The following is a 19,502-nucleotide window of genomic DNA, read 5'->3' on the forward strand; positions in this document are numbered from 1 at the left end:
TTCTTTTGAGAAAAAAAAATGCAGAAAGGGAGCTTAATGCCTTTCTCTCATGTCTGTACCCCATTGTGACTAAATTAAATAGATGAATAAAAGAATAAAAGCTTTTGAGATTTATTTAGAAATAGCTGACCCTCCCAGGGAAGGTGACAATATGAAAATAACAGTAGTAGATGACACTGGAAAATGAAGGCTTGGAGGAAGATGTCATCATAAGAAATATTCTGTATTCCAATACTTCCAATATCTTCCGACTTATGGGGATATGATTTATATGGTGAGTTAAAAGGGGTTAAAATTAACCATGTGAATAGTTGAAACTATAGTCTACAGCCAAAGCAGCCCTTAGAACAGAGATGGATTCTGGGAAAAGACTGAGAAAGTTTTTCTACCAACTCTGAATGTGATCCCACGACACTTCCTAGAAAATAAAGTCAACAGTTGAGTGATGACTTTTGAGTCAAAGGATCTAGGTTTAAATACTGGCTCTACTACTTTCTAGATGACCTGGAATGTCACTTTATCTCTCTGGATCTCCATTTTCTCATCTCTCTAAGATAAGAATTTGGACTGCATAGTCTCTAATTTATGTGTGGATACTTTTGTATCTCAGCAAGTGGCCAACACTATATAAAAGTTGATTCATTCTCAAAGGGTTGGTCTGGAAGGTCCATTTTGAGTCACTGATAAGGAATAGAGTTTCCAGAACTGTTTTGGAATAAGGGAAGATAATTTGGAGCAGTAGCCCTGAATGTACTCAGGAAACTGTGTTGGCATGGAGAAGCATCCCAGAACAGGTTGCAGATAGATCGAATCTCTAGAATAAGACCACATTCCAGGCTGAGACATGTTTTGTGAGATTGTTTCAGGCATAAGGAGTAATAGCATCATCTCTGTAATCCAAGTTCATCATCTTAAGAGTTATTCTAGAGCCTTTCTTTTGCTGTTCCCCTACCCCATAGCCAACCAGCTTTCCATTCCTATTGATTCTACCTCCACAACATCTCTCATAATGATTCCTTTTCAGCGCTCTGCAATCTGGCTCCACCATTACCTTTCTGATCTTATTTCATACTTATCCACTTCCTATGCTCCACATTCCAGACCAACTGGATGATAAGCTATTTCCCAAATTCAATATATCACCCCCTCTTCTCATGTTTTTGTATAAGCCATCCTTCTTTGTGATTCTAGTTCTTGGAATCCTTAGCTTCCTTTAAGCTTCAGATATGATTACACTTCCTAATGTCCCCTTTTACCCCCCAATTGTCTAACAGATTTTAATGATCTGTTTATGTATTATATCCTCCTCTCAGTGGAATGTAAGCTCCTAGAAGCCAAATATTGTATTATTTTTGTTTGCCTTTTATCAGTGCTTAACAAAAGACTTTGCTCATGTATAAAAAATTATTTTCAGATGGAGTTAGTGGATTGAATTAGTTAGAGATGGCTTCTCCCTATCCTATTGTTAGAAGTTCTTTGTCTGTCACAAAAGCAGACCCTCCATTCTGTTCACATCATGGAATAGCTGGAAAATATAATTTTGTATAGATTTCCATGTTACCTATTTGCCTCTTCATGCCAAATTTACCCACAGAGCTTAACAAATATTTATTAAACACATGCTAGGTACACTAACAGATACAAAGTAATAAACCTTGGTTATTATTTTTGTGATAAAGCAGTTTACAGTTTCTTTGAAGATATTACAATAACCTTGGGAGAAATTAGCAATAAAAATATTTTTTAAAACGGCCACAGGCAGAGACACTACAGAATTTACAAGGCAGAATTTGCTTAATTGCCAAATGAATTATACAGGAGTTTAGATGAGGGCTAGAATACTTAAGAGTGGGAATGGGCCAAGAAGTCATGTAGGGAAGTTGACCTTTGAACTGAATATTGAAGGCATGATATGATTTGGATAGTCAGAAAGAAATGGGTAAGCTATTCTAGGTTGATAGACCAATAGAAATAAAAATGTGAAGCTAGGAAAGTATGAATAATATTTTAGGGATGATGGGTAAAACAATTTTCCTGGACCAGGAGTTATTGTGAAAAGGTAGATTATATTAGAGAGGTAGGATGGGGCCTTGAATACCAGGTAGAAAAGTTTAGATGTGAATACCATATTTGGCAGAAAATAATCTTTAATAACTAATTCAAATTAGATGAAACATTTTCAAAAATATTTTTAAAGCATCTATGTCTGATATTTGAAAAGGAAATTTATTAATTAAAAACTATTTGTAAGCATTATTTTGAATACTTTATATGTATATGTTTGATAGCAAGTAATTGATTATGCTATCCTCAAATTATTGAAGGCAAGAATTAATCTGTTCATTATGAAATAGTTAAATAATTGATAAAAACTGGTTATCATTCTATTTCTAGTTGCTTAGTACTTCAGCATCATATTTTACTTTGAACACCTTTGGCAGATGTTAATTATAACCAATTCATTGAACTCTCTGATCCTGTCTGAACTGAATAAACTACTATAGAAAATGAACAATCATCAGAAAATAACCTAATTTTGCTAACAATATTAGGAGAATTGTCATTAATGTAGAGTACAAATCTGACCTGCATTAGGATATCTGTGGGGGAAAGTTATTCCTGTGAAGTTCCTTACTTACTTTTGCAAATGATTTGATTTTTATAGACTCTAGAAACAAAAGAAAATGAAAGTTTTTTAAAGAATCAAAAGAAATGGGGAAAGAATATTGAACCCATTATTCCCCCTATTGAAAATGAGTGCAATGCTTCATACCTTCAATTAATGAGATGATATTTTCACTATCTTTCAAGGTTTACATAAGGAAAATTGCTTGCATCATCATCATCATAATTAGCATTGTTTGCTTTTATTGTTTGCAAAACATTTTGCTTATTTTATCTCATTTTATTCTCAGAGTAATGCTATGAGATAGTGCTATTCACCTTTTTATAGATGAAAAAACTGAGGCTGAGAGAATATGACTTGCTCAAGGTTACACAGCTAAAATATCTGAGGCAGAATCTGAACTAAGAAGTCCTCTAAATTTTGCACTTTAACTACTATTCCAGCACTAATATAAGAGAAAGATCCCTGAGTTCCACCAGTCTATCTATAAATATAATGAGTGGAATGCTCCAGCCCTCATACAGAATGGATGACCAACAAGGCTGAAACTCAGATAGATTTCCTAAAAGAATCTTGGTTATGCTGGTTTTAAAAATAACTAATCTGGCAAACTTCACTTTCCTGCTCTTTAATAAGCTGCTGGCACTTGAGGAAAGTTCCCTGAAAGTCCCTATGAGAGTCCCTTGATTTCTCTGGAATAAGTCATAAGTCAACAAGTATTTATTAGTCACCTGCTGCATGCCAGATGCTAGACTTGGCATAAGAATAAATAGAAAAGCAAAAACAATCCCGGCTTTCAAGGAGCTCATTGTCTAATGAAAAAACATTATGCAAACGACTATGCCCAAAAGAAAAAAAATTGTATACAGGGTAAATTGGTGATAATCTCAGAGGGGAGGGACTAGCCTTAAAGAGTACCAGGAAAATGACCATAGTTTGTGTTTATGTTAGTTTAATTGGGTTAATAGTTACCAGTGATTTGTATATAACTGTTACTTTGTCTGCTCTCATTCTTCAGTGTTTGGAAGGTGCTATACTTTTATCAGTGGAGGCACTACCTCCAAGGGCAATTAGATGGTACAATGATAGAGTGCTGGACTTGGAGGTAGAAAGACCTGAGTTCAAATGTGGTCTCAGACACTTACTAGATATGTGACCTTGGGGAAGTCACTTAACCCTGTTTGCCTCAGTTCCTCATCTATAAAATGAGCTGGAAAAAGAAATGGCAAATAACTCCTGTATCTTTGCCAAGAGAACACCAAATGGGGTCACAAAGAGCCAGACATGACAGAAAAAATAACTAGGTACCTGGAGCTAGGTATAAACATCTTTCCGTTCCCCCTCCCCATATATTTTACTGTTTTATTTCCAGTGGAATAAAACATATTAATATTAAACAAATTTATTTAATTTATTTATTTATATATCTTAGGTGTTAAATTATGAACATCAAGCAGTATTTTAGCAAGACAAGTTCCTAAGTCTTTAGGGAGAAAAATAATAATGCATTTTATTATAATATAACATGTATTATTAATGTAAATGATATATATTGATACTAGCTAGCATTTACATAGTGCTTTAAGATTTTGCAAATCATTTTATAATTATCCCATTTTATTCTCATAGCAACTCTCAGAGGTAGATGCTATTATTAACCTCTTTTTACAAATAAACTGAAATTGCCAGAGATTAAGTAGCTTTTCCTAGGGTCCCACAGCAACTAAGTGTCCAAGGTAGGAATGAACTCAAGTCTTCCTGACCCCTCCAGGGTCAATATTTTATCTATTGAATAATCTAGTTGCCACCATTTGAGGAACTGGACTTGTCATTCCATTGATAGAAAAACACTAGATGAGGAAGCCACTTCTATCAATGCAGACAAACATTTTTTTGGATCTTATTATCTTAGATAGTTGCTTGGAGCACTAGGAGTTTCATTTTCTTGCCCATAATTATGGAGCTAATATATTAAATGTGGGACTTGAACAGAATTCAGCTTTCTCTACCCACTATGACCTGCTGCTGCCTCATTGAGTCCATAGGGAGCTATGGTGATTTGCTGTGATCAGTCATATTTAGTCTTCTCTTCTCCCTCCTATATTTTTACCACTTTTAATGCCTACCACCCAACAGTTGAAAGAAAGAACATTCTGGAGTAGCTGCTGTAGTTTCCAGATGTTTTGTCTCTTTGTTGTGCCCCTTTGTTGGTATTGTCTTAGATTCTTATGTTATTCTGGAGTAATTGGTTTATCCAATTAAATGATGTGATTCAGTCTCTATACTACTTAGCAAAATTCCTCATTTCATTTGAGATCATTTGTTAATGCATAGATATGCCCAATTCTTTGAAAGTCAGTAAAATCAATTACTATCAGTACACTCAGTGGAAGCATTTCCCAGCCTCATGATCCACCTTGGATCAAACATCAACCCTCAGCAGTAGGCAGGCCAAATGCTGCAAATTCATTGTTACCTTAACAAAAAGTTGTTAGGGATATATCAAAATAATAAGATTTCTAGACCTCTACCAAAACCTAAACAATAGGTCAGTGGCCAGACTCAGGAGCATAGATCACTTCTGTTGGTCTTTCCCAGTTTCTCAAAGCAGATTTCAACTAGCAGAAACCCAGCAGTAATTTTCTAGATGCTCTTCTTGCATTTCTGCCCTAAGTATGCATGTCCTGGTCTGTGTAGTCAGAGCCCAGGGGCTTTGCTAGCATTTAAAAAATTTTAATGCTACATTGCTAGTATGAGCAATTCCAGAAATTTCTATTATATAAAATACAATTTTCTGTCCAGTTTTTCAAAAACATTTCTACTGTAATTACCTTTATTAAAAATCACAATCATCTTTGATATTTACTTTGAAAACATTAGGACGATAGTCCTAAGATTGCTGGAGTCAGGAATGTCTAGCAACAGAACTTGACAGCTTCTTCCATTGTAGTCATCACATCTCCTTGTAGAACTTGTGGTCCCTCCATCATTTTGTTGACATTTTCCTCAGGTATTGCATCAGCATATCCATTTTTTCATCCTTTCTTTTTCGTTATTGAGAATCCCTTGAGTCATGAGATGGTAGCAATCATAGAAATTTAGACTCATGTAATATTGGAGGGATAAGAAGTGCATCCTTCCTCATACTAACATGGCTACTTTCATTTTACCTAATTGATCTCTAGAGAGAACCATCTTGTACAGCCTAAAAAAATTTTCATTTATGAAGCTTTTGTAGTTTCCACATAGGAGTAGTTTGTTCCGTTTCCTAACACTGATTATAATAATAGTGATTCCTACTTTTCTGCACAAACATTTTATAGTATTCTGAGTTCATTCCTGCTATTTCCAGAAAAAGAAGAAATTACTTGATCCCTTTTATTTTTAACCATTGGTCTGTTTATGGCAAGGATTTAGATGATTGCCAGCATTTTTCTCAGTGCCAGCATTCTCCTTCTCCTAGTTACTTTGCCAGGGGAAAATGGAATTTCTAACCTATTTGACAGGCTTCTGGACAGGATTTCTTATCTGTTGTGTCATGGAGAAGCCCCAGATGTAGAGTCAGAATATTTTGGTTCTATTCCTGGGTCTGATGCTTACTGGATACAAAAAAGGTACAATCATGATTATATTCACTCTTTCAGAGAATAGTCTTAAGGAAAGTACTTTTTAAACTGCAGAGCTCTTAAGTTGGCCTTCATTAATAAATATACTTACAATTATGGTGTAATTTATGGTTGATTTTTGGCTTTTTCCGAATACCAGAATCACACACCTAATGACTCTGCCATGGTTGAGGAATGAATTACTGATAAGCCAAATACAAACTGTATCCTCTTAGAATTTGGAAGGTTTTAATTTCATCTCAGGCAGTTCTTAGCTGTGTTACTCTGGCAAAATCACTTCACTTCTCTGAACCTTATATGTATCTGTAAAATGAAAGATTTGCATTCAGTGATCTCTAAGATGCCCAAATCTGTGACCTTATGAATATTTCATACCAGGGACACCTAAAATAATCGTTCTACTTTTAATGAAAGTAGAATAGGGCAGCTAAGTAATTTTCTCCTAGTTGTAATTGGTAACTAGGTAGTCATTGAAAATAGAGTCACATAAATCAAGAGGAAATAAATAAGAACAGGGAATAAAGTTTGAACAGTAAAGAGAGATGCTTCTGGTACCCCCTTTCATCTTGCTCATCTCATTAGTCTCTTTCAAAAGTAAAATGGTACATGCTTGCTCAACATTTATTTTTAGAGATTTTCTATTACAGGGTATTTTGTAATCTGACAACTCCTCTCATTTTGAAAGCCATGACAGGTTATAAAACCACAAACTGCCAAATAGATTAGGACAGGAAAGAAATCAGTTATTTATAGAGGAAGTTCTGTTTAAGGAATTTCTAATGAAAAGGGCCATGCCCTTAAATATAAACAGTTCATCCAACAGGAAACATAGGACAGCTTCCGTGTCCCAGAAAGACTTTACAGCAGGTTGTCCATGTCACTTGTCATTCCTACTTCATATATGTCATAGTGGCAAGGACTTGCTTTCTTTTTTTTCCTTTTTTTTTTCTTTTTTTTTCTTTTCTTTTTTTTTCTTTTTCTTTTTCTTTTTCTTTTTTTTTTTTTTTTTTTTTTTTTTTTTTTTTAGCTCCACGCACAGTTCAGTTTAATAAATGCTAAATACAAGCTCTTTAGAAGTAGTGATGCTGAAATATGGGAGGGAAATAACTTTGGGAAATAGGAAAGCTGAATTCTAGTTCTTGCTTTGTCATTAATTAATATCAGTTTTTTCATTAATAAAAGAAATAGGGAAAATGAGATTAGATATGTCCATCAATGAGACAATGGTTGTTCTAAGGTTTGGCAGTCACAGAAGTAAACAGTGAGGATACAAATAAGGTGGAACAGTCCTTATTTGTAAGTTCTTATTGTGAGAGGGGAGATAAGTACATAGATAATAGAGGATAAATAGCAATAAATACAAAGAGTTTAAGTGGAAGAGCATTAGCAGTTAGGGAGCAAAAAAACAATGAAAATTTCATACCAAAAGTGGTACTTGGAGTCAAGGAAGTAATCCATGAGGCAGAAATGAGACAAGAGTGCATTCTTTATGGCTAGTACAAAGATAAGAGAAATGGAAAATTGGAGTATGATATGTAAGATGGGCAAGGTAATGTCCAATGAGGCAGAAAAGATGTTTGGAGACCAGGTTGTAAAAGGTTTTAAAAGTGAAACTTAGGTATTTTTATTTTATCGTAGAAGCAATAGAGTTTTTCAAATCACTAGAAAGTTTGAGCGGAGGCCTGACATGGTCAGAACTCTTAAGTAAAAAACACTTTGGTAGCAGAGAGAGACCTGAGATAAAGAAAACAATGAGGATTCCAGGTAAATGATGGACTGAACCTCAAGTAGCAGCTGTGTGATTAGAGAAAATATATTGCAATATATTTCTGCAGAAGTATGAAACTCAAATAGAAGGAATCACTGTTGGCAACATGTTGGATTAGAAAATGACAAATTAGCATCTATATTGTATTGTATTTTTATTTATTTTGTTAAACTTTTCCCAATTACATTTTAATCTGGTTTCCATAAAACTTAGACATTTTAAGGATCTCTCACAGCAGGCAGAGTTTGACAATTCAGAAGTAAAAATTGCACTATTTGGCCACTGATTGGATATGTTCAGGGAAGGAAAAGTGATGATTCAGGGATTATGTAGGTGATGCAAACTTGGAATATTGAAAGAATGAAGAAAAAAATAGAGATGTTGATCTCTAAAGACTCTCCCTAACCTAAAATTCTACTATTCTACATCTTACTCTGTTGGGGTTTTAGGAGGTTACATTTTATTTTGCTACATGAAAGTCTTTAACTAAGTTTTCTTTCTCAAAAGATTTATTTTTTGTAATTTCAGTCTCTTTTTCCTTATTTTTCTACTACTGTTTGCTTTCTGGCTCCCTTGAAACTAGATCTCAAAGCTGTATCAGCCTCCTTCTCTGACAACTTATAGTTCACCCTGCTTAGTTTCTGCCCCAAGTTGACTTCTAGGAAGACAGAGCAGGGTCCTTTGCAAGGCTCAGTGGAGTGTCTTGCTTCAGTTCTTTAAATTCTTTAGTTTTCTGGCTGAGCTATGTATCAGTACAGAGCATTGCCATGCTGCTTTCCCAGCCACAACTCTGCTTCTGCTTTTTGCTTTTCTGTGGCACTAAAAGAAGGGATAGGTAGAGTTTAGTTCTGTAACAAGTCTTTAGATTGGCTTGTGTAATCCTGCTCACATAGTGGGAAGTTAGGAGTGAGTTAGTTGTTAAAAATTAGATTTCTCACTACTAGTTCATTGGGTTGTAATCTCATTTAAATTCTTGGTGTCTTCGACTATGCAGTTAAATTTGCTTTTCTCTGTGCATAATTCCAACTTTGGAAAGATTTGAGAAGTCATGAATATTGGGGAAAATATGTAGTCTTCCATTTGTAAGTCATATGACCCAAAAGTCACATGCTTTAATTTTAATCTCTCAGAATTAGCATCATCCATTTTCTTTGATTTGAGTTATATTGCCTTTAAATGTTCTGATTTATATTTTCATTATCATTATTAATTTTGTTGTAGTACTATTTCCTTTGTTCTATATCTCTTCAAACAAGTCTTGCTATATTTTTGTGAATTCTTCATATTTTTAATTTCTTATAATGTCATTATAATCCAGTGCATTCTTTTTTGGATGAGACTCATTTTTTCATTGGTAGAGGGAATACCAAAGCTCTTTACTAATGTTGTTGATTAATACAATTCGGGGGAGGGAAGAGAAAAGAAACTCTTCCTTTATATAAGGAATAATTGGATTTCCTCTCTACACTAGGAAGGAGTGTATCATTTGGGAAAATGTAAGTACTAGAATTATAGTAACCAAAATGCTAAAACATGATAAGGATCTTAGGAAGTGAGTATTACTAAAGAGTACTCACATGAAACCAAAGTTCTTCAAGTAATATTGAAAGAAATTGAGGGTAAGATATTTTAAGTTAATTTTAATAGTAATACAATATATAGAGCTCTGAATTTTTTTCAACCAAAGCAGCTCAATGTTGAAATAAGTTGAGATTTACATCAGTGGAGACAAGTAACCATACTTAAGGAAAGCATTTGCAGTGGAGACAGGTAACTATAATTAAGGAAAATATTTGTCTTAACATTAAAGTACCAATTTAGACATAATTGGATTCAATTAAACAAATATTTATTAAGCATCTATTTTGTAAAAGACAATTGCTAGGCCCTGGTAATACAAAAACAAACCAATAAAATAGCTCCTGTCAGAAGCCTATGATCCACTCAGTTGGGAATATAAATGTACACATGTACATGTGAGGGATCAAGAAAGGACTTATAGGGAGTAATATCTGAATTGTGCTTTGAAATAAGCAAGAGCTTCCTCAAGATAAAATTAAAGATAAAGTGTAATCCGACCTGAGGAAGGAACCATTTGTATTAAGGCATGAAAGTGGGAGATAGAACAACATAGAAACACTTAGTAGACTAGTTTGACTTGGAATGGAGAGTACAAGAGAAATATGAAAATAGATGAAAACTAGTTTGTGATGGGCTTTCAATTCCAATATGAAAATTTTTTCTCTCTTGGAAATTAAAAATTCTCTCCTGGAAGCCACAGAAGATTTTTGATTATGGGACTATCAAGGTCAGGTCTTTTTTTTATGACTCTTGGAATCAGAGATACAAATTATTACAGAGTTGAGGAAGAGTAGATGAGTGTTCCAAATGAAGATAGATGCTTTGTGAGTACAGAGAAGAGGCCAAATGGCAGAGATATTGTGGAAGTAGAATCCACAAAACTTGGCTAATCATTAGATTTGGGGGAAGGAGAATTAAGGGAAAGAAGGGAATCAAGAATGACCCCAAGATTGTGACACATTGAATTTGAATACCTGTAGGACATCCCCATTTAAATACTTTGTCATTCAACTAATGCTTGAAGGAATTTTTTTTTAAACTGGCTCCTTCATTTAAGGAGAAGATATAATACAAAAAGTTTATTACCTTTGTCACAATCTCTGAATCTGTTTTCTCACTTGCAAAAAAAAAAGATTGAATGAAATCATCTATTGTGTTCCTTTGAGCTCTGACATATGAAAATTGTTTTCAAGCCAGGATAGTCTTTGAGTAGAGGGTAAATTTCTGGTATAAATATATGTTGCAGGTTAAATCATGAAGATGAACAAAATGATTGCTATCCATCTATCCTGCAAAATATCCTATGTTATACAGTTGTTAGCACAATGTCTTTCTTATCAGATTTGGAACTGCTTAAGAGGAGGGGCTATTTTTGCCTTCTTTTATGTCTCCAGCCAGGTATACTATGCTTAGTACCTTGTCGTATTTACTAATGTGACTTTTTTTAGTCTGTCAAACAAAACAGCATCCAACATCTGCCATTGGAGCCAGAGAATTGGGTACACCCAAACAGCAAAATGCAGTGAAATAGAATCTACACTGACCTCTGGCACTTTAGGATTCAAGTCAGAACATTCCCAAGATTAGAAATAGTATCAAAGTATCTGAAACAAAATAACAAATTACTTGCTGATTTGACTTGATTTAACCAACTTTTTCTGATAATGATTTTTGATCAGGTCACCTCTCCCCAGGTGGCAGAGTAAGTCTACTAATCTAATAATTAATCTAATTAATCAATCCAAAATTGACCTTCAGACTTCTGAAGATGGTTTTCAGTTCTTAGAACACCTACACTGTTATGATGTCACTCTCTATCCCCTCTAACCTGGAGAGTCCCTAGGGACAAATAGAACCAAATGAAATTCTTGTGCCCAACAAAAGAAAGGATATTCTAAACAAAAGAAAGAAGGAAAGGAGGGAAGGAGGGAAGAAGGAAGAAAGGAAGGAAAGAAGGAAGGAAGAAAGGAAGGAAAGAAGGAAAGAATGGAAGGAGGGAGGAAGAAGGGAAGAAAGAGGGAGAGAGAAAGACAGAGGGAGAAAGGAAGGAGAGAGGGAGGGAGGAAGGAATAAGAAGAGCGGGAGAAAAACAGAGGGCGGAAGAAAGGAAGGAAGAAAAGGAGGAGGAAGGAAGGAAGGAAGACTTTTAGAGGGAGAAGATGAAAAAAGAACAGCATTTTATTTTTGAAGAAACTAGTCTGATTTTGGATAGAAGAGAGTTGCTGTCCTTGTGCAATCTGTGGCTCCATTTTGCATCATTCTGAGTGCAATCAAATCACATGGACCCTGAGGATACTAGGCATGACCCAGGGTCATAAACTGAGGAATTTTAAAAATCCTTTATCTGACCAAAAAAGAAAACGGAGAAGGTAAAATAATACATTTCTGCAGTGGCCCAGAAATGACTTGTGCTGACTTTGTCTTGACATCAAACAAACTGCTCCTGGATGTTTGCAGAATAGACTATTATTTTGTTCCAAATGTTCTCAGGCCTGCTTTTTTGCTTGACATATAAATAAGGACCATGTGTTATGACAGCAATATTTTTTTCCAAACAATACATAATAACTAGAAAATGCTTTTCTTTTGCAGATACAGCTTTTTAGTATCCATTCTAGTAAAGGGATAAACATTTATACTTTATACATTTACATTTTTAAAAAATTATGAGTTTAAACAACTATTTTCATCAACTTAAAGCATTTGTTAAAAGTGTTCTTTGAATATGTACCTGAGCTAGGTTCTATATTAAAATATATTATCACCAGGGGGCAGCTAGGTGACGCAGTGGATAGAGCACCAATCCTGAAGTCAGGAGGATTTGAGTTCAAATTTGGTCTCAGATAGCACTTCCCATCTGTGTGACCCTGGGCAAGTCCCTTAGTCCCAATTGCCTCAGCAAAAAAACACATGAATAAATAAATGATAACACAATATCACCATCTTCTAATAGTTAACAATCTTTAAATTATCAAATGGATGTTACTTTATCAACTTTTCTATTCCTTCCAGGGAGGTAAACTGTAACCCATCTTGCTTGCTCATCCTTTGGGATTCCTGTCCATATCTTCCCATTAATTCATCACAGATGGTTCACCCAATGTCCTGCAGGCCTTCCTCAATTTCTGGGAGAAGGGACGTTGAGTGGAGACTAAGAGTTGATCCTATAGGGCTGACCACTTTAGTCACTGATATGTGACCAGACCATCTTTTTTATATCATATATTTCATCATCATCATCACTGTTATTATTATAATAGGTAGCATTTATATAGCACTATGAGGTTTTGCAAAGTGTTTTACAAATATCATCTTCTTTTATCATTTTTATTCTATTTTATAGAGTTTTGAGAAAATTGAGACAGAGACTAAGGGATTGGTTAGAGTCATACAACCATTAATATGAGGACTTCCTGACTCCAGTTCAGCACTATATCCATTGCATCGCATGCAACAGGCCCTTTAAAGGATATCATCTTTGATAGCTGTTTTTTGAGGTTGTCATTTGTTACATCTTGTGGACTGCTCATAATCACCTTGGTCTTCTAAGTGATGTCTTGATATCTGGGTGATATTCACTTTGAATTCTTTGATCCATGAAATAAGTTGGCAAATAATTCAGGAGCAACCAAATGTTAAAAAAATTAGTTAAACTATATAAATGAAAGTGTCTCCATTTATTGAAAGGATTTATTCTATATTATATTAGAGCACTAATGATCACTTTAGCATCTCCAGATTACTGATAGTTTTGTTTTTGTTTTGTTTTGTTTTTTAAGTAGTGAACTTTTCTCACTCCAATTTTACCCAGGTAACACTGTGACAGTGTAGTTTCTCAAATTCATAAAAATCAAATGGTCAAATTAGGCCATATACAAAATGTCCTCTTAATGGGATTTACTGACAGATGGGTGGATTAGGAAGTAGATGTAAGTGGGGAAACAAACTCGATGGAGATGCATGAAAGCAAGCTACAACATGACACACACTTCCTAAGTTATGAATAATGACTACATTCATCGTTTCTGAGAAACAGAGATTTCATGCGAAGTTCCTAGGGTGGATCAAAAGAACCACCTAAACATGAGAGCAGATCTATCTTGTAGAGAAAGGGGAAATGCTCAAATGCACACAAAGGCTCAGTTAGAACTTGAGCCTTGTTTTCTGTGATCAAATGATCTTTGTCTAGTTTTTCATTGACTTTTGTTTGGTATGTAGAAATATATTTGTGAATTGTAACTGGAAGTTCATTATCACTGTAAGTTCCTTAGTTTTTCGGAATGGGGAAAATCAGAGTTCACAAATTACTAAAATTGACAGTGATGAGCCAAAAATAAACATGAAAGATGTCAGGCAGGACTTTAAATTCCTTCTAAAGGTTATAGTCATAGGGAAGCAAGAATGAATGTCATCTTGGCCTAAACTTTTCTCAAAATTTGTAGATAACAGTTGGAGTCAATTCCGATGTCATTGTCTTAAAAACATTAATGAATCTAAATATTTTTAATATATCTACACCACTTTTTGCCCATTTGGCTTCAGCCCTTAATCTCATTAATCTTAACACATTTCCTTAGAGGCTACTGTATTTTTGCAGCTGGGAGAAAGAGGCCTGAAAAAGTTAAGCAATTTGCTAAACTACACAAAAAATCTCTCTCACTGTGATTTCACGTTTCCTCCACTCAACTGCACACACTGGTGTTTAATTTTCTAACAAGAACAACAGAGTTGAATTCCTTTTTAAAATAAAAATTTTAAGAAAGTAATTTATAGTCAATTTCTGGTAATCTTATACACATTTTGTTTTTTATAGAGTTTCCCTAGAACCAGTTCCCTAGTTTTTATCATTGTCTATCCAGGTGTAGGTTCCATTACCAACTTAACAGTATTAAGACATGGTAGAAGTTATCCTTAAGGTGATTGGGCTTCAAAATAGTTACTCAGTTTTTCCTTACTTTTGTTTTTAAAAAATTACTGACAGTTATTTCAAATCATCTAATTACTTCTGAATAATTCCTTTCTCATCCTTTATCTGAACAGCAATGAAAAAGAAAGAGGGAAAAATAGTTTATCAAAACTAACCAGCACATTGTGTTATATTATAGATAGCATCCTACATCTATGGTCCCCCACCACTGCAAAGAGTGAGAGAGGTACATTTACTTATTTTTTCCTCTTTGGAGTCAAACTTATCATTAAAGGATTAAATTTCATTTTGTTGCAGTTTTTAATATTTATGTTGTGATATTTATCTCATTTTCCTGGTTCTTCTAATTTTTCATCAGTTTGGTCAGGTCTTTCCATTACTTTTTGTATTTTTAATATTCATTATTTTCTTTGATACAACAAAATTCCATCATATTTAACAGTTCTCCAGTTAATGGGTTATTTACTTTGTTTTCACTTTTTGCATTTATAACAAATTCTGCTATAAATATTTTGATGTATATGAGACCTTTCATATCCTTGATCTTTTGGGGGGGGTAACATGTTTAGCAATAGAATCCTCAGGTCAAAAGACGTAGATATTTTTGTCCCTTTCTTGGAATAATTTCAAATTGCTTTCCAGAATGGTTGAATAAATTCAAAGTTCATTTTTAGTGTCTGTGTGTGCATTTTTTCCTGCAACCCCTCCTAAATTGATCATTCCTTTCCTTTGTTATCTTTGTCAATTTTATGTCATACATTTACATTTTATTATTTTTAGATAAATACGGATAATCTTGTGTGTGGGAAAAAATATTGGACTTGGAAGTAGAAGACCCGAGTTGGAATCCTGATTTTACTATTAACTTTCTATGTAATTTTAGGCCAGTTACTTTACTTCTTTTCCTCATTTTTCTTATCTGTATAATGGTGGGATTAGCTTATGATCATAAAGGACTTGTCATAAAGATTAAATGACTGTCACATTCATCTAACTTCTCTCAAAAGTTGTGAATAGCATATATGCTAATTCAATACAATTATCTTCTCAAAAACATTAAAGCAATTAATCTGATAATTTTTAATATATCTTTTTTTTTCCCAGTTAGTTTTTACTCTTTATCTCCTTAATCTTAATATATTTTCCTAGAGATAATCTGCACTTTTGCAGTCTCAGTTTCCTCATCTATAAAATGATGAGATTGGGATTTATTAATAATAAAAGAGCTTACCTAACTCCAGATCCTGAGATTAATGTATTTATTTGGTCATTAGATTGGGAATCAGAAACTTTCACAGATCTTTCATAGGATTTAGAGTTGTAAAGGAAAATATTTTGAAATAAAGTTACAAAGGTAAATTGGAACCATACTACATGGTATTTAAATGCTAGGCTAGGGTACTATTAAATAAGCCATGAAAAGCCACCAAAGATTGTAAACAAGAAGGATAGAGAGAATGAACAGCCCCCAAGATTCAAGACTAAGTTTTTTTTTGAGTTTGTCCTTGGTACATCAAAGAGTGTTTATGCACACACAAAACTTAAGTTTATACACTGATTAAAAAAAAGATAGATAAACAGACAGTCACACAAAAACAGGAAGGAAGGAAGGAAGGAAGGAAGGAAGGAAGGAAGGAAGGAAGGAAGGAAGGAAGGAAGAAGAGGGGGAGAGAGAGACAGACAGGCACGGACAGAGGGAGGGAAAGAGGAAGAAACAAAGAAAGAAAGAAAACAACAAAGAAAGAGAGAAAGAAAGACAAAGATAGAAAAGGAAGGGAGGAAGGAAGGAAGGAAAGGAGGAAGGAAGGGAGAAAGGAATGAAGATAATTTCATGGTCATGGCTATAATGAACATAAAAAGCACATATTAATAAGTATCAGTTCATTCTTGCTGCAGTAGTGTCAAGGATGATTATAACTGAAAGAGATAATATAGCTGTGTTAACTGTTTGGATAGTTTGGACATTTAGATGTCTGCAAGAATTTGTCTGAGAAATTTTGATATCTGGACAGAGGTGCTTTATGACTATATAATAAATAAAATTTATTAGGTAAAAACAAATATGACCTAAAATCTCAAATTGGGGACAGCTAAGTAGCATGTGGAGGAATGCTAGGCTTGGAGTCAAGAAGACCTGAATTCATATTTCATCATTTATTAGCTGTGTGACTCAGGGCAAATCATTTAACACTGGTTTGCCTGTTTCCTTATCTGTAAAATCAGCTGGGGAAAGAAATGGCAGTATCTTTGCTAAGAAAACACAAAAAGGTGTTACAAAGAATCAGACACAAATAAAAAACAATTAAAAAATTCTGAAATTTAAAAGTCCCTTCATTTATTATATGGAAAAAATTTGTGTCATGTTTACTATCTGAAGAAGGGTTTAAAATGTTTTCTATTTTACTTTTTTGTTTTTGCTGTATGTAAGGGGGGAAAACCTTCTATATGACCCATGAGTCAAGATCACTTTATCCTTTGATACAAAGCTTAATTTCCTATGAAGCAACTTATTTGAAGAATGTTAAATATTTTTTATGGCTTTGTGATTGTAAATTTTAGGAATGACTTTAAGATAATATGGTCATATTGTACATTGCAATAATGATGTTAAGAATTGGGCATGTTCAATATAATCTCCTTAGGAAGAAGAGGAACAATGGGGAGAAAAAAGGAAGGGATAGGGGTAGAGGCATGGTGCTAAGAGTTTATTTTTTTAACCAAATCTTTTATTGATTCTCACAGCAATGGTGCAAGGTAGGTGCTGTTATTCTCATATTTAAGCTTGAGGAAATTAAGGCAAAGAGAGATTAAGATTTGTTCAATAACACACAGCTAGGAAGGGTTTGAATTTGAATTTGAACTCAGATCTTCCCAACTCTAGACCTTTGTTTTTGTTTGTCCTTCATTTTAGAAAAGGACTGTGACTTCAAGAAGGTGAGGTCATGCATATTGGGGGAGGGGGAGAACCATTTATACCTTATAGCAAAAAGATTTTATTAAAATAATCGTAGCCATGACCAATAGAAGGGAAAGGGAAAAGGGTAAACCTATTATGTACAAAATATGTTATTACTATATTTAAGAAAATAGACAAATATAATAATGGAAAAATAATTTCCATCATTACATAAACTGCCCTAACAAAAGGGTACTTTCTTTAGATCAACTCCATGCTCTTAAACATTAAAAAAAAAAAAAAAATTTAAAGGACTTGATCCTGAAAGAAACTTTAGACCTTTTTTCTGGAAGGCTCTGATCACCTCTTCCCCTTTTCTGACCTTGTTTCTCTGTTATGAGAGCAGGATGTCCGGCACATATTCCTTCATCCAGGTGGTCTTCCTGAAATGGAGTTTCTTCTAGTAGTCTGCCAATTCTTACAGTTTTTATATGCCTGAAGTTCACTGGATACAGACAGCACTGGTCGCTGATAGAGTTCAGAGAATAGTTTTCTGTTCTGCCCAATGAACTGGCCAGAGATTCCATGGGAAATGCCATTCCCAAATTGGATATGGAAGATTTGCATAGTAGGGTAGTAGGCTTGGGTCTTAGCAGGATACCTAATGGGAGGTGTTGAAAGAAAAGTTAAGATTTATGTTACTAGGAATCTGACCTTGACTACATTTAATAGACACCCAGCTGGAAAGGAAACTGTTGTCTTATAAAGAAGAAAACCCCACAATTTTTTATCATAGATTTACTTTAAACAAAATGAATAAAGAAAAAAAAAAAAAAGAAATTCACAAGAATAAATAAATCAAGGGATGATTAGTTTGTTCACAGAAGGACTCTTCATTTTTTAAAAGCTAATTCGCCAAACTATCAAGTTTCTATATTGCAGTTAAAATAACAACTTACAAAACAAAAGACAATATATATATATATATATATATATATATATTTTAAAAATCAAGTTACATTATTTATACATAATCTAAGATTCTTCTGGCTTCTTCATTTGTTTAGAAGCTAAAATAATCCTAGATGCTGGTATAGAGAATATATCACATTTACATAGCACTTTACAATCTACAAGTAATTTTCCTTATAATAGCCTTGTGAAGCAGGTAATATAATTATTATTATCCCCATTCTTCTTTAACAAATGAAAAAACAGAGGTACAAAGTCACACACTTAGTATTAAACAGAGGGTTGTTTTAATTACCAGACACCAAAAATGTTTTTTCCCTTAGACTTTGTTTCAAAGAACAATTAGAAGATTAACTGACCCAGAAAGTTTTTGTATCTTTTTTTTTTCTGTAATATCCTGACAAATATGATGTCCGTTTGGTCAGGCCACTTCCTGTCTGTAAAAGAAAAATAGCTATGATATTATTTGTTCCAATTAATTAATAAATTAGTGAAAAGTATTTATGTGAGAGGGAAATAAACACAAAAATAAAGGCAGTCTTTGCTCTCAAGGATCTTGCATTCTAATGGAGGAAACAATTCAAATTGTGGAACACTTTGGTTCTGAAATTTACTGGAATGTTAAGGGTGAAGCCATACGGAGTAAACTGACAAAAACCCATCTGGAGCAATGGCAGAGTTGATTTTAATCATGGTTCATCTTTTCATGAATGGATTCCAGCTCCAGAAAGATGCAAGGGGAAGAAAGAAAGATTGCAATCACAGTCCAGGTTGTTGATGAGACTATGGAAAAGGTGACTGGAGAGCAGGAGGTGACATAAAGCTTGGCTGGAGCTTTCCTGAAATAATATTCCAGGAGAAGCAATTACAAGTCAATGAGTGGCACCTGAGGGCAGAAATTTCTCCAAATCATGATTTTTTGATATTGACAATATGGCAAAAATCATGATGATTCATTACCAATAAATAATAACAATAATTTTTCTACAATAGGCTTAGAAATAGGTGTTATTCAAATAAAATTCTAATGCATCCATTGTGATCCATATATTACACAGGTGCTTTTTTTTAAAAAAAATGAGCATTTGAAAAATTATTTATAATTA

At 34.0% G+C, this 19,502-nt stretch overlaps 1 protein-coding gene and 1 long non-coding RNA gene across 4 annotated transcripts in view; one reads left to right on the forward strand and one right to left on the reverse strand.

Moving 5' to 3' along the window:
* The window catches only part of ADGRV1 (adhesion G protein-coupled receptor V1), a 668,591-nt gene that overhangs the window by 423,308 nt on the left and 225,781 nt on the right, over positions 1-19,502 (forward strand). The window lies entirely within an intron of this gene.
* LOC116423430 overlaps positions 17,580-19,502 on the reverse strand; it is a 53,593-nt gene continuing 51,670 nt past the window's right edge. For all 3 annotated transcript variants that reach the window (XR_004234045.1, XR_004234043.1, XR_004234042.1), the window contains exons 4-5: positions 18,756-18,833; positions 17,580-18,085 (exon numbers count right to left, since the gene is read on the reverse strand). This is a non-coding gene — a long non-coding RNA (uncharacterized LOC116423430). The remainder of the gene's footprint in view (positions 18,086-18,755; positions 18,834-19,502) is intronic.

Source organism: Sarcophilus harrisii, chromosome 1 (assembly GCF_902635505.1).
Source record: "Sarcophilus harrisii chromosome 1, mSarHar1.11, whole genome shotgun sequence".
Classification (NCBI taxonomy): Eukaryota; Metazoa; Chordata; class Mammalia; order Dasyuromorphia; family Dasyuridae; genus Sarcophilus; species Sarcophilus harrisii.